Source organism: Papio anubis, chromosome 2 (genome assembly GCF_008728515.1).
Source record: "Papio anubis isolate 15944 chromosome 2, Panubis1.0, whole genome shotgun sequence".
Lineage (NCBI taxonomy): Eukaryota > Metazoa > Chordata > Mammalia > Primates > Cercopithecidae > Papio > Papio anubis.
This window is the reverse complement of record NC_044977.1, coordinates 19,935,119-19,948,826: the sequence shown is the minus strand read 5'-3', so window position 1 is coordinate 19,948,826 and position 13,708 is coordinate 19,935,119. Positions and strand designations below refer to the sequence as shown.

Sequence of the window (13,708 nt, the reverse complement as noted above, 5' to 3'; positions counted from 1 at the left end):
AATGAAATCTGAAAATCAATGTCAAACAGAAAAAAATTTCTTTCCTATATTTATAGGTGTTCCAAGTTTCTGAACTATGTAGGCACTTTGTAATTATTAATGAATCCCACTCATGCCCAGGAATAAAATCACTTTGCTGCATCTAGTCAGATAACCAACAACTGTCTATTGATGACATTATGTTATTTCTCCATGCAAAATACAAGGGCCAGAGCAAGACAATACTCCTCCTAGTCTAGAGTTTATAACAGTAAGAGAAGCAAGGCCAGCAAACATATGCAAAACGTTAATGGAACAATGAAGTACAATGCTGAATGCTGCTGTGTAATAGACTTATAATTATTTAGTAATTATTTGGAAAGATCATAGTATTAACCCCACCATTGTTCCCTGTCTTTGCTATTGTCCTTCTTTTTGTCAAAGACTATATTCTTTGCAGCTAGAGTAGATTTCCGTCTTGACATCACCAGCACTTCCTCTAAATTCTAATCTCTAGAAGTCCCGGAGAATGAGAATTGCAGGATACCAATGACTACAGCAAACACATGGTAACACTTAGATGAAGGGTACCCTGGCTGCAACTCATATGAAAATCCTGGAAAATGTTAGTTTGGGAAACTTTGGCTGTTTTTTTTCTTTGCCATGCATAGCCTTTATCAAGCAAGTCCTTATGGTATTAAAACATTTGGCACTGGTTCAAGTCTATGCTATTGCTGGCAGGGAATCTAATTGGGAAGGAGGGGTGGAGTAGTTACCTTTATCAGGAATGACCTTAAAGTTATGGAAAGGCTCCCTCCTTCCCACTGCTTAGCAGCCTTACTGAAAGCTTTAAACCCAGATGTGAGAAAAGAGAATGTCTCCAAGAGCAGCGGCAATTTATTGTAATTATGTTAGTACAAACATCAGGAAGGTGGAAAATGTTACGGCAACTTAGTGGAGGAGGGAAACACTTTGTGTATAGGTCCCAGGCAAGGTTGGGCTGGGGAAAACAACCATAACCTATAATTCCCAGGGAGCCCTCAGTTTCCAAATTTGCAAGAAAATTAGAAGTTAACTATTTCAAAAACTAATAACTATATGCAATGCAGTACCCAGTGGGTGAGAGACTGTAAGAATCTGTTCACTAGCAGACACCAGTAGCCACCTCAGTGGCTGGCAGTGGCCAATTCCCTGTTGCCACTAGATAACTAATATATTTTTTCTATCAGTACTGTATCACAATTCCTAACAGTGGCAGTCAAAGCAACAAGGCCCATTTTGCCTACACGATACTCTAGCTTCCATCAGCTGGAGTTTGGTTTAAGGCACTTTAAAGGTTGACTTTCAAATGCAATTAGAGCAAAATCTGTACACTTTTTGGGCCAGTTCTGGGTCTCTCTGTGCCTCAGCCACCTAACTGAGAGTTGGTTTTGTCCCTGACTCTCTTCTTCATTACATAATGGATCTCCTACTGGTTTCTCCTGACTAGACTTTTGCATCTTTCATGATTTGATTTCTCTCATTTCATCTTCTCGTTTTTTTTTGTGGTGGGAGATACACAAGCAAGGATTTCCAGAATTTGGTATTTCACACAAAACGCATTAGTGAGCCATGGCAAAAATCAGTTTGGTGGGCAGACACATCACCAAAGCTCTCCTCTACATGGACTAGCTTTCTAGTCAAATTAAAAATTTCAGGAAATAAGATATTTTCATCTCAAAAAATAAAAGATAAAAAGGGTATGTCTGAGAGACTCAAATCATTGACTCTCATGGTCCTGAAGAGAAAATAGAAAAAGTAATAAAAGCCTTAAGAGCAGAAAATGACAGGTGATTTCTCCTTTTCTTCCCATTTCAAACATTTACCAATAGTCTAATGAATGCCAAGGATGCAAGAAAAAGCGAGTCAGAAAACTGCAGGCCACAAGATGGTGTAAACCTCATGTGGAAAATACCAGCTAAGGCACTAAGAAAGCCAGTAAGTAATGAAAGATTTATAAAGATGAATATGCTCTAGTTTTGGACAAAGAGTACACAGAACAAGACCAAACAAAAATACTTTTTAAAACAAGTTATTTTTTATCCTTCTCAATGCACATTAGAGATAGTTCAATTTTAAAAGCTTGCAGTGGTTTAGTAATCAAATAGCTTAAGACAATGCATGGTTCTACCCATCAAGAATGCTTGTTTACTTTGGCTGACATGCCACAATTATTAATTTAATTATCTGATTCAAAACAGAGTAAGATCTTAGTTTTAATTTCTTAACTTAAGTAGCAAACTCTGGGAGTCACTATGCTAAGGGCTGAGTGCAACCCAAGCTGAATTTTTTTTTTTTTTTGGAAAGAAAAGATGTAAGATAAATGAGCTGAATTCTCATCATTCCAAAGCTGAGTTTTAATAGCACTAAACAAAAAGGGTAAAACTACAACTTCTGGGATTTGAATGATAGCCTTCATGACTATATAGAAAAAATACTTTTTTTCAAAAGAGATTCTGGGGCAGAATATTTTAGATGATAACCTCATGAAAAGGAGTGAAAAATCGGAACCAAATATATCCATTTGTGGGTAGTAGTTATGATAATTATGGGGAAGGAGGAAAAAAGGGTGTTGGCAAAGTATTCAAAAGAAGTACCTAACTATTCCAGTCATGAAGAAATCTGGGGATTATTTAGGGAAATAGTTGTACAAAGGAAACAATTCAAAGGCAACAAAAACAAAATTTAAATAAGAGTCAAAGATCAGATGAGGGCTGGGGAAAAGAGTTTGGGTTAGTTTCTGAGGTTATCTTAATGGGGTCAGCCTGTCTTACTGCCCCAACCCCCAGAAACCACCAGTATACCTACCTGTATCCCACACAGTTTTATAACTACAACAAACTTGACCCAGAGGTCTACGGCTAAGTGCTTTCTGGTCTAATGGCTTTAGGGCTTTCCAGAAACCTCTTTTCTATAAAACTTCTATTCTACTTCCTATCAAACTGCCTTTCCCTTCTCTACCATTCTCCATTCTGGTTCTGGCATGTGTGGATTGAAAAAGCAACAGTGGAGGTGGGAATGAATGGGGACACAGCTGGTCTGTGGCAAAGAGATGGTGGGTAGGAAGCAGCTGCATTTTGGAGGATTAGGATCTTGGAAGCCAAGGAAAGCTTCTTCCAAGTTCTCTCCTTTCAGTCCTTTCCTCTCTTGGGCAATAAGAGAAATTCCACAAAACACACAAACCTTCTGAATTCACAACACTCTTCCTCATAACCAAGTGTGTTTATTATGACTGCTTACATTTTCTGTGTGCCTTGCATTTAGATTTTTCTAAGCGTTTCAAAGAGCCTTAAAAATTTTCATTAAAACACATATTTCTGGCTATATTTTATAAATACAATTTAACTTTAGAATGATTGGAATTCACTTTGTTAAAAGGTTATTCTTCTAAAATTTGGTTTATTATACTACACTCACATTTCCTAAACCAGGGTTCTTAAAATCTAGACTTCATAAGAATCCTCAGGGATGCTATAAATATGGATTCATATTTAGTAGGTCTTAGGTGGAACCCTGGAGTCTACATTTTGAATAAGCACCCAAGGAGATGCCTATATGGTGGAGGTAGAGGGACCCCATTTTGAGATCCCATTCTAATCTGAGCCCCCTAACCTCTCAGCTTCACCTTTTTCAAGACAGCCTGTTTGAGTGACAGTAGTCAAGCAGTCACACTGAATATTAAGCCAAAAACACAAAGTGAGCAATCTGAGAAAAAGAAAATTATCACCAACAACCTTAAACAATACAAGGTGCTATACAAATACAGGAAAGAAAGGGAGGTTTCCTGGTTGTAACTCCACTTCCTTGAATAAGACAAGGTTTGGTATTATGAATGAATTAGTTGGCTTTCCTATTCATAAGAGTTGAACCTTTACTGGCTTTCTGGTTATGTCCTGCTGCATTCTGGCACCCCCGTTCCCAGCATGATGACAGCCTTGTAGAGCCAGCCTTGATTTCTCAAACTGCAAGCAAATTAGAACCTAACTACTTAGAAAAGTAATAAAAGTGAAATCTAATATCTAATGGGTATGAGGCTATAAGAATCTGCTTCCCAGCAGACACCAATAATTCTCCTGCCTCTAATCTCTCAGTGGCTAGATTTTCCCCACCTGCCCCATAGGGGGAAACTCAAACATTAAGAATCTCAGTCAAGCTCAGAAGCCAGAATTCATTTTGATGACATTACGTGCTTCCACTTTTAAACCCATCAATCCTATCTGTTAGGTACTATCACCACCCAATCCTAGTTCTCACTCCTCAACCCCCACCTATGGTGCTGTCTCTTCATGCAGCCCTCCTCTTTTGGTTTCATGACATCCTGTTGGCTACTCTGTTCTGATGATGATGATTTTTCTTAATTCCTTGTATCTTGCTTTTGACCTTATAACTGACTACAACTATTCTTTCAAACATCACCTGCAGCTAAATTTGATGGGATTTTCTTAATCCTTTTTCTCTACCACTCTGATGGGTGACCTCATTGGATTTTTCCTTTTGTTGGTTCTCCTCCCTTGGTTTCAGTGGTAACACAGTTCTCTTATGAACACAAGGAATATTTGATCTGCTCAGTATTAATCCTTCCAACCTGGCACAATACACAGAGAATACAAGATATGTTCAGCTACCATTATACACAATGTTCTTGAGCCCAAGACAGTTTCAGTTCACTCTAAAGAAAAATCCCCTCCTTGATTATATGCAACCCAGTATCATCCTACGGAAGCTGCATTTTACTTGGGGTTTAGCTTTCTTGGAGAATATGTGAGGGGGAAAAAACCCTCAATTTATGTCAAAATTACCTTGCAAATAAATCCCCTAGGAAGTCATCATACAGGAAGCCAATATACTGTCTCTCAGTAGGCCCAATCAAGGTGGATTTTGCCTCCAGTTTTGGTATTCATCTGAGTAAGGCAAGATGCTTACCCTGAGAGAGGCATGTGGGACCAGACATGTACAGAAAAATCAATATACACCTTCCATTTCAGGTTCATTCCCAGGCACAGACTCACTGAATACAACCTGAGAAGACTTGTTTGCACAATGCAAATTTTTATGCCTTCTCTCTTTATATTCATTTGCTGAGCAGGTGTAGTTGAATTCATGCAAAGTTAGTGTTTGTATGATACAACTTCAACATAGAACTTAAAGGTTATTGTTCAATAAATAAACATATGTCTATGCTGTTGACTTTTAGCATCTGAAGGGCAAACGAACAACAGAGGCAGACACTAGATCAAGTATGAAGATCATAGATCAAGTATGAAGATGACCTTAAGAAAACTGTTAGTTTTCTTGCAAAAACTTCTTGAGTACACAAATCAAAGATACTTGTGAGGCACCGGAAAAAACACTGTACTTAGTGTCAAGGGACTGAGATTCTAATTCCAATTCTGACACACATTAGTTAAGTCACTTACGCCATCTACAAAATGGATACAGAGAGTAACTGCTTCACAGGGTTGTTTTGAGATTCAAAAGAAAAAATGCATGTGAATGCATCTATCATAGTCACTTGCACATGATAGGCACTTGCTACAGGTTTATTCTATGTGAATCTGTTACACTGAAGCTGAAAAGACAAAACAACCACGTAAGGGAATAAAACATTGACAGTGCTGGGCATATGGCAGGTGCTATGTAAGTATTTACTGAACTACATTGAGACAAACATCAAGCTGGTTTGACTGAGTCAATATGTAACTTGCCAGTTCTAACATTCTTTTATTTTCTCCACATGGTCATTGGTACTAAGTCCACTTATGGCTTCATAAACATGGGCTTACAACAAAAGTACTTCTAATCAGATTTGGCAGGAAAAGGAGAGAAACATAGGGTGAGGTAAGTGTGAGGCTACAGTGCTGAATAACAGGGATGGCAGTACCTCAGTATGTGAGTCACACAGACATCAAGCAGTACATAGCTAGAGATAATTCGCAGGTAAATGCTGCACAATCTATTACGTCAACCCTCCTCTGCCCTTTCTTCATCAATCTTGTCGCCTGGACTCTGATGCAACCCAGCAAGAATGTCTGATTTGCAGACAGCAGAGAGAGCTTCAGGACACACACATACTCATCAGAGAAGGCAATATGAACCCAAACTGAAGTTCCTGCTATTTCCTTTTGTTTAAATCATGCTTTAGAGGGGAAGTCATAGGGGTGGGATGTATAACTAGAGATCAAGCCACCTGGTCTAAGGCCTAAGGGATTAGGCTTCATCATTTTGGACAAGTCACTCCAGGTCCACGGGCCCCATTTCCACATGTACAATTAGATGAGCTTCAAGGTCTTTTTCAGTTGTGTAATTTCATCATTACAAATTCAGGTCAATCACACCCATATGATGGACAGATATGCATTCGGTTTTAAAAGCTAGGCACAAAATCAGCTTTAGTTTTTCTCAGTTATCTAGGTCACTCAAATTTTAGGCTACTTCCATCCTACTCTGAATTACTAGAAGTGTTTACCTATGTACAAATCTTGCAAAAGTAAGTAAGCAGTGGCAGGCAGAAACTGGTGGTTCTAGACAATGTGAATATTCACACCTGAGATTATAGAGATACTCCAGTCTAAGCCACAGAAGCTTAAAAGCAAATGTGTATCATGGGATATAATGTATTAAGACCTATCTTCTGTATGGACAATGTTTTGAACAACAAGAAGTTTTGAAGGTACAAAAAATTGATAATTCATAACTTAAAAGAGATGCTCTGACCCTAACTCTATACCAAAATCATGATCAGTCTGTGCATGACTTACCCAGCAGCTTTTGAGTACAACACTATCAGCTCCAAAGAAAGAATTCATTAGAGACACAGGCCTGTACAGGAGGTGGTCAGTCCCAGTGAGCTTTGGGCATGTTTTCCACTTGCAGTGGCACCGCACCTTTCCAGACACACATCACTGGCAGATTTGTGATGGAATCTCCAGAGAGGGGCATTTCCAACAAAGCTTTAGAATGGCGGGGGGCGGGGGGAGGGGAAATGGACAAGCCCACTGGAGATGAAAACCAAATATCTCGTTGTGCTTCCCTCATAGCCGACACCGTGTAGGGTCCCTGACCTTCCATGCTGAGCAGCTCAGGGGAGGGTAAGTTGCCTCACCACACCTGGTGCAGCATTCAACAAGACACCCAGCCCTTTAATTATTCAGCCAAATGATTTATGAGGTTTGGCAGCAAAGACACGACAGACTGGTTTAAATTCAAAGGATCCAACCTACAGGTATTTTGAAAACCTTGGCCACATCTGCAATGTGTACTGCTTCTTCCGGGAGGGGAAAGAAGAGAAAGGGAGAAGATGTGACCTGCCTGACAGGAAGACAAGACCCAACTAGATGGAACACATCTCCCCACTCCCTCCCCACCCTGTCATTTAACAATGTTCTGGCTGACTTTCTCCCTACGAAAAGCAATCAGACCCAGAGTTTTAAGACGTAAAATCCCAGAACCACCAATACATTCTCATACACTGGGCTCAGTTGGTTTGTTCTGATTGGTTATTGATGGTATAATCTTTTTGATCAACTAGGGCAGTGGTCAGCCAACTTTTTCCTTAAAAAGTCAGATAGTAATATTTCAGATTTTGTGGGCTATGTGGTCTCTGTCGCAGCTACTCACCTCTGACATTGCATCACAGAAGCAGCGATAGATAATATGTAAATGAAGGAGTATAGTTATGTCCCAATAAAACTTTATTTACAAAAACAGATTAAGGGTCTGATTTGATCTACTGGCCATAGTATGCTATCAAATAGATGAATTGAGATAAAGTGAGAGGGTATGGTTAGTACTACCAAATTTATCACCACTTAACCCTATTTAAATCTAAGTCAATTCTGGGAGGACGGCTAACCTCTAAAATAACTAAACTGCATTAATAAGTAGGCACGATAAGATATTTTTGGGAAGAGGGTGTGTGTGTGTGAAATATAGAATAATTCAAAGGAAACTGAACAGTTTTAAAAAGTCTATCACCCAGTAACTAGGCTATCTTATGGCAAACATAGCTGGCATTAAATCAAGAAGCTACTCTTACAAGTGTCTTGCCATAGGGCAACTACAGGCTGTGACTACACATTTATATACAACATAGTTACTGAGTAACACATTTGTTAAAGTGTTCAATTATTTGTAAACCAATCTGTATGTTATTTGTGTACACATTTCAATATGCTTCAAATGATAAACACCAAACTGTAAGCAGTGGTTACTCCTGGGGAATGGGGGTTAGAGTGTTTATTAATTTTTTTTAAGAGACAGAGTCTTGCGCTATCGCCTAGGATGGAGTGCAATAGCACAATCATAGCTCGCTGTGGCCTTGAACTCCTGGGCCCAAGCAATCCTCCTGCCTTGGCCTCCCAAAGTGCTGGAATTACAGTCATAAGCTACTGTGTCTGGTCAGAATGTTCACTTTTAGCAGTATTGTCTGAATTTTCATTTCCCATCAAATTTTCACCTGTTTTTACTGTTTCTTCCAGCTCCTTCTCCCTTTCCTTGATTTGGCCTAGCAGTAGTCACACATATTACTAGATCTACAGCTGACAATATTCACGCAATAGCAGCTGCCAATAAATATATGATATTCCTCACTTACTAGGAGGGATGCATAACAAACAAGAAAACAAATAAATACACAAGTTATTTTCAGGTTGTAGTAAATACTTTGAGGGACAAGGTGATAGAGCAGCCCCTCTGGATGACTTTCTTCCTACAAAAAGCAAGGTCACTGGACAATATTACTGAGGAGGTGATAATTAGATAGAGACCTGAAGGATCAGAAGAAGGCAGGAAGAAATTTTTGTGGAACAAATTCCAGGCTAATTGTAAAGTTTTCTGGTCTTGACTCTAGGCCAGTGTTTCCAGTCCTGATTATATATTAGAATCAACTTGGGCACTTCCAAAAAATAGAGATGCCTGGGCCCCATTGCAAGCAAATAATACTCTGGAGGTGGAGTCTGGTATTTCTTTTCTTTTTGTTTTTAAGTCAGGACTGAGAATCACTGTTCTAGAGTCTAGAGATATCTTTATATCAACACAAACAGAGGCCCATAGTCTAATATGGAGGGAATTGGACTATGTGTGAAACTGAACTATTAAATTTTAGCATGGCATTTTTTTCTTTTTTAATCTAGCAGATTAACTGGTTGCACTGTGATGAAGCCCTGAGGACTCTCCCCTTGCCATTGAGCAAGAGACCATGAGATACAACCCAGAGCTTTTAATTGGGACCTTTTGCCTGAACCTCTGGCAAATCATAAAGCAATGAACCATCAAGTGACAGACTTCTTTGATGTGTTTAGCAAAGGGCTGACTGAAAAGCCTACACCCTGAGATCCTCTCTAACAGATTCCAGACTAACAGATTAAAGACTCACTGAACCACAAGGAGAAGTTCCCAAGGCAAGGATTTAGCCTATACAGTGTAAGGACATATATGTTCCCATATTCATGCACCTCCCTTACCCAACTCTAAATAAAGTCTGTTGATCATCTTCTAAACAATTTTAGGCAGTTGTTGCAATTTCCTTCCATCCACTCATCCACCTATCCATCCATCCAACATATGACTACTATTGCACACTTACTCTATACTTACAACTATGATGCAGGGAATATACACACCTTCCATTCCAGTGGGAGAGAAACACAGTAATAATCACAAAAGAATGTGATATGTGCTATGAGACAGTGCCCCTCTTTTTCCTCCCTGCCACAGTGACAGCTTATCACACTTTCTAAAATTTGCTTAAATATGCTTCCTTACCTAGAGATCCTTAAAAAATAAAGACTGCTTTACTCGGTATCTTCAAAACTACATACAATTCATGGCATAAAACTGGCATTCAACAACTGTAAATTGAATCAGTAACTGAGATATATATGATGGATATACGTAAACAGTACAAGTGCCTATGGGAGGCACAGAAGGCTTCATAGAGTAGCAATGTCGAAGCTAAGTCTTAAAGAATAACCCAAAAATCTTGTGGTGGAGGTTTTCTCTGGGTATGTGCTTGAACTTTATGCCAAAGGAAGTGGAGAACTACTGAAAGTTTCTAGTTGGGGGAAGAGATTAGGTTACAGTTTAAGAACTGTGGCAGGGCGCTGTGGCTCACATCTGTAATCCCAGCACTTTGGGAGGCCGAGGCAGGTGGATCACGAGGTCAGGAGATTGTGACCATCACGGCTAACACGGTGAAACCCCGTCTCTACTAAAAGTACAAAAACAAAAAATTAGCTGGGGCGTGGTGGCATGTGCCTGTAGTCCCAGCTACTGGGGAGGCTAAGGCAGGAGAATGGCGTGAACTCCGGAGGTGGAGCTTGCAGTGAGCCGAGATCGCGCCACTGCACTCCAGCCTGGGCAACAGAGCCAGACTCTGTCTCAAAAAAAAAAAAAAAAAAAAAAAAGATTCATCTCTCTGGAAGCACTGTGGAAAGTGAATGTGAGTGTGGGGAAAAGTAAGTAAGTTAGGACATGTAGACTAAGATACTACAGCTGCTAGCGAAGGTGGACTCAGAGTTCATTTATTCTTCTTGAACTTATTTCTCCTGTGCTCAGATCCCCTCCTTTACTGTCACTGTGAGAGAAATTATTCTGTCCTGTTCCATTATGTGTATTGTTAAGATAACAAATCTTTTGTGAAACAAAGTGGAGACATATACGTACCAGTCAATTAGATACAGTGGGAGAGGGAGAGAGAAATTTTAGCTTTCTGCAAGAATGACAGGAGGGGCCATTAGCCAAACCATAGACTAGTGCAGGAGAGGGCTGCTTAGGCAGAAGATAATGAGTTCAATTTAGGCATTCAAGAGGAGCTTGTTAGGAATCAGCTGGAAATAATGAATAGAGCTCAGAAAATGTGAAACATAAGTTGAGGAACTGGAGACATATATGTCATTGATGAGGCTAGTGGTGTGCCCTTAAACTAGCACTCAGAAAAAAATGAATAAATACATAACTAAGGCTCTAATATACAGCTTTTGTTGATTTCCATGGTGTAAATACTCCCACCTTGGTCAGTTTCAAGCTACTAACACAAGGACCATTGAAGAAATAGTTGAGAAGAGATATGCACAACTGGTTTTTAGGAGCTGGCTCCAACACACTGCTGACTGAAACCAAGGGTGAACAAAATTATCCAGCAACAAAATGAAAAGTAAAGAGAACTGGGAACAAAATCCAGGGAAGTATGGACATTTAAGAGATGGAAACAAGGTGAGCCAGCAAAGGGAGCTTGAGAAACAACAGTCATAAGAATAGAGAAAAAACAGAAACAAAAGGGGTCATAGAAGCCTACAAGGAATTAATTTCAAGATGGATAAACTGGCCTCTGGTGTTAAATGCTGTTGAAAGGTGGAATGAGATAAATGAAAGTAGAAAAGTGTCCATGGAGTGACTATGAGGATGTTGGAGGTAACCTTTGTGATGGCGATGAACTTCCATCCATTCACCCACCCACCCATCCACCCATCCATCCATCCATCCATCTATCCATCCAACATACAACTACTATTGCACACCTTCTCTATACTTACAACTATGATGCAGGGAATATACATGCCTCCCATTCCAGTGGGAAAGAAACACAGTAATAATCACAAAAGAATGTGGAGTGGTGGGAGGCCAAGCATGGGTGAGGAATTAATGGGCAGTGGACAGGGAACAGATCCCATTGGAGGAATGAAAGGCAAAATACAGGGAAATGGCGAGCGGGGAAATTGAATGGAGGCAGAGGGGTGTTGAGGGCGCTCCCCTCTCACCTACCCTTGTCAAAGTGGGAAATCTGAGCATGTTTTTAGATTGAGGGGGAGATGGTGAAGAGAAAAGGGGAGACTGAAGATACATGGTATAGAGGGCCCACTTACAGATGTCTGTTCTAGAGGAAATCAGCAGTCATGGAATTAAGATGGATTACAGATGAAGTAAATTCACCCTAGGAAGGAGACGGAACTCTTCTTTCTCTGGAAATGGGACACCAAGTGGTTATTAGAAAGACTAAGTTTTGAGTTTTGTCTTTCTTTAATTAGTTCCAAAACACCTGCATTTTTCTTCTATGAAAGTGGCACAACCCACAAGTCCTACTTCCCTTGGTAACTGTGTTTGGTAAAAATCTAATCTCAAAAATGTACATTCTTTGAGTACCTATATATAGTTTACCCCACTCAAAGAATGTGTTGGTATACAAACATTTAAACACATGCAAAATGGGTTGCTACACCAAACATTTAAACTCACTCTACTTAAACATGTTTCCAATGGGCTACCCTGTAGGTAGAAAATATTCCAAGAAAGACACTTTCAGATCTAAATTAGGGATATTTAGGATAGATTTATCCTTTACAAATAGTTACTAATTTATAGAACTAAGTATTAGGTGGGTGCAAAAGTAATTGCAGTTTTTGCCATTAATAACTTTTCAGATGATAACAGATCTTGCTGGGATTAAAAACTTTTTCAGAAGGCCGGGGGCGGTGGCTCACGCCTGTAATCCCAGCACTTTGGGAGGCCCAGGCGGGTGGATCACGAGGTCAGGAGATCAAGATCATCTTGGCTAACACAGTGAAACCCCGTCTCTACTAAAAAAATACAAAAAAAAAAAAAAAAAAAAAAATTAGGCGGGCATGGTGGTGGGCGCCTGTAGTCCCAGCTGCTCAGGAGGCTGAGGCAGGAGAATGGCGTGAACCCAGGAGGCGGAGCTTGCAGTGAGCCGAGATAGCGCCACTGCACTCCAGCCTGGGCGACAGAGCGAGACTCCGTCTCAAAAAACAAAACAACAACAACAAAAAACCTTTCAGTAGTACACTATGATTCTGAATTTCCACACCAGTTAACTAGTTTTAACTCACAAGTTAAATTAAACACTAGTTAACTTGTGTTTCCACAAGTTTTCCATACCAGTTAACTGGTTTTAGCTCTATGCTCTAGCAAGAACCTGAAATGACTCTTCTGGATAATTTTATTCAATTTAATCTTGATTCTTGATGTAGAAATCCTGAGCTTATATTTGTAAAGCAGATTATCTTCAAAATGCATTATACTTTAGTTTACATTTTATTAAGGTTTGTGTAATAAGACAGTAACTTACAAGTTAAATTGCCAGATATTTGGTATTTGAGGGAAATCAAAACTCTATTACTTTATGCTATTCTTATTTTATCTTTTCATAATATTCTTTATTTTCATAGCTCTGTGTACAAAGTTTTAAACTACTAATAAATCTGCTCAATTATTCACTTCAGAGGAAGTGACAGTATGGATCACTGAAATATTCTTCTTACTTTTTTCTGGAAGCACTTTTGTTGGTTTCTCTGCTATCCTCCCCACCCCGCCCCCACCATCTATTGTGAATATTACTGGTGAGTCAGGCTCTGGCAAAATTGAAAAAGCTTCCTACGTATTCTAATGTGTAGCCAAGATTGAGAACCAGTGGGGTATCAGAAAGAACAATGGACTTCGAAGACTTAGGCTCAAAATCTGGATTTGTCACTTAATGGTGACATGTGACTCATTTTCTCAATAATACAATTGTGAGGATTAAAAAGATAACATGCAGCCATTTCCTCTACGTTTTCTAGTTTGTGAGCGTATAGTTGTTCATAATAGTCTCTGGTGATCTTTTATATTTCTTGGTATCAGTTGTAAAAAATGCCTCCTTTTATCATTTGATTTTTATTTGGACTTTCTTCTTGGTTAG

The 13,708-nt window shown here is 39.5% G+C and overlaps 2 protein-coding genes across 4 annotated transcripts in view; one reads left to right on the top strand and one right to left on the bottom strand.

Moving 5' to 3' along the window:
- Positions 1–13,708, bottom strand: part of CMSS1 (cms1 ribosomal small subunit homolog) — a 371,710-nt gene that overhangs the window by 171,786 nt on the left and 186,216 nt on the right. The gene's annotated exons all lie outside the window — the stretch shown is intronic.
- The window catches only part of FILIP1L (filamin A interacting protein 1 like), a 294,710-nt gene that overhangs the window by 107,005 nt on the left and 173,997 nt on the right, over positions 1–13,708 (top strand). The window lies entirely within an intron of this gene.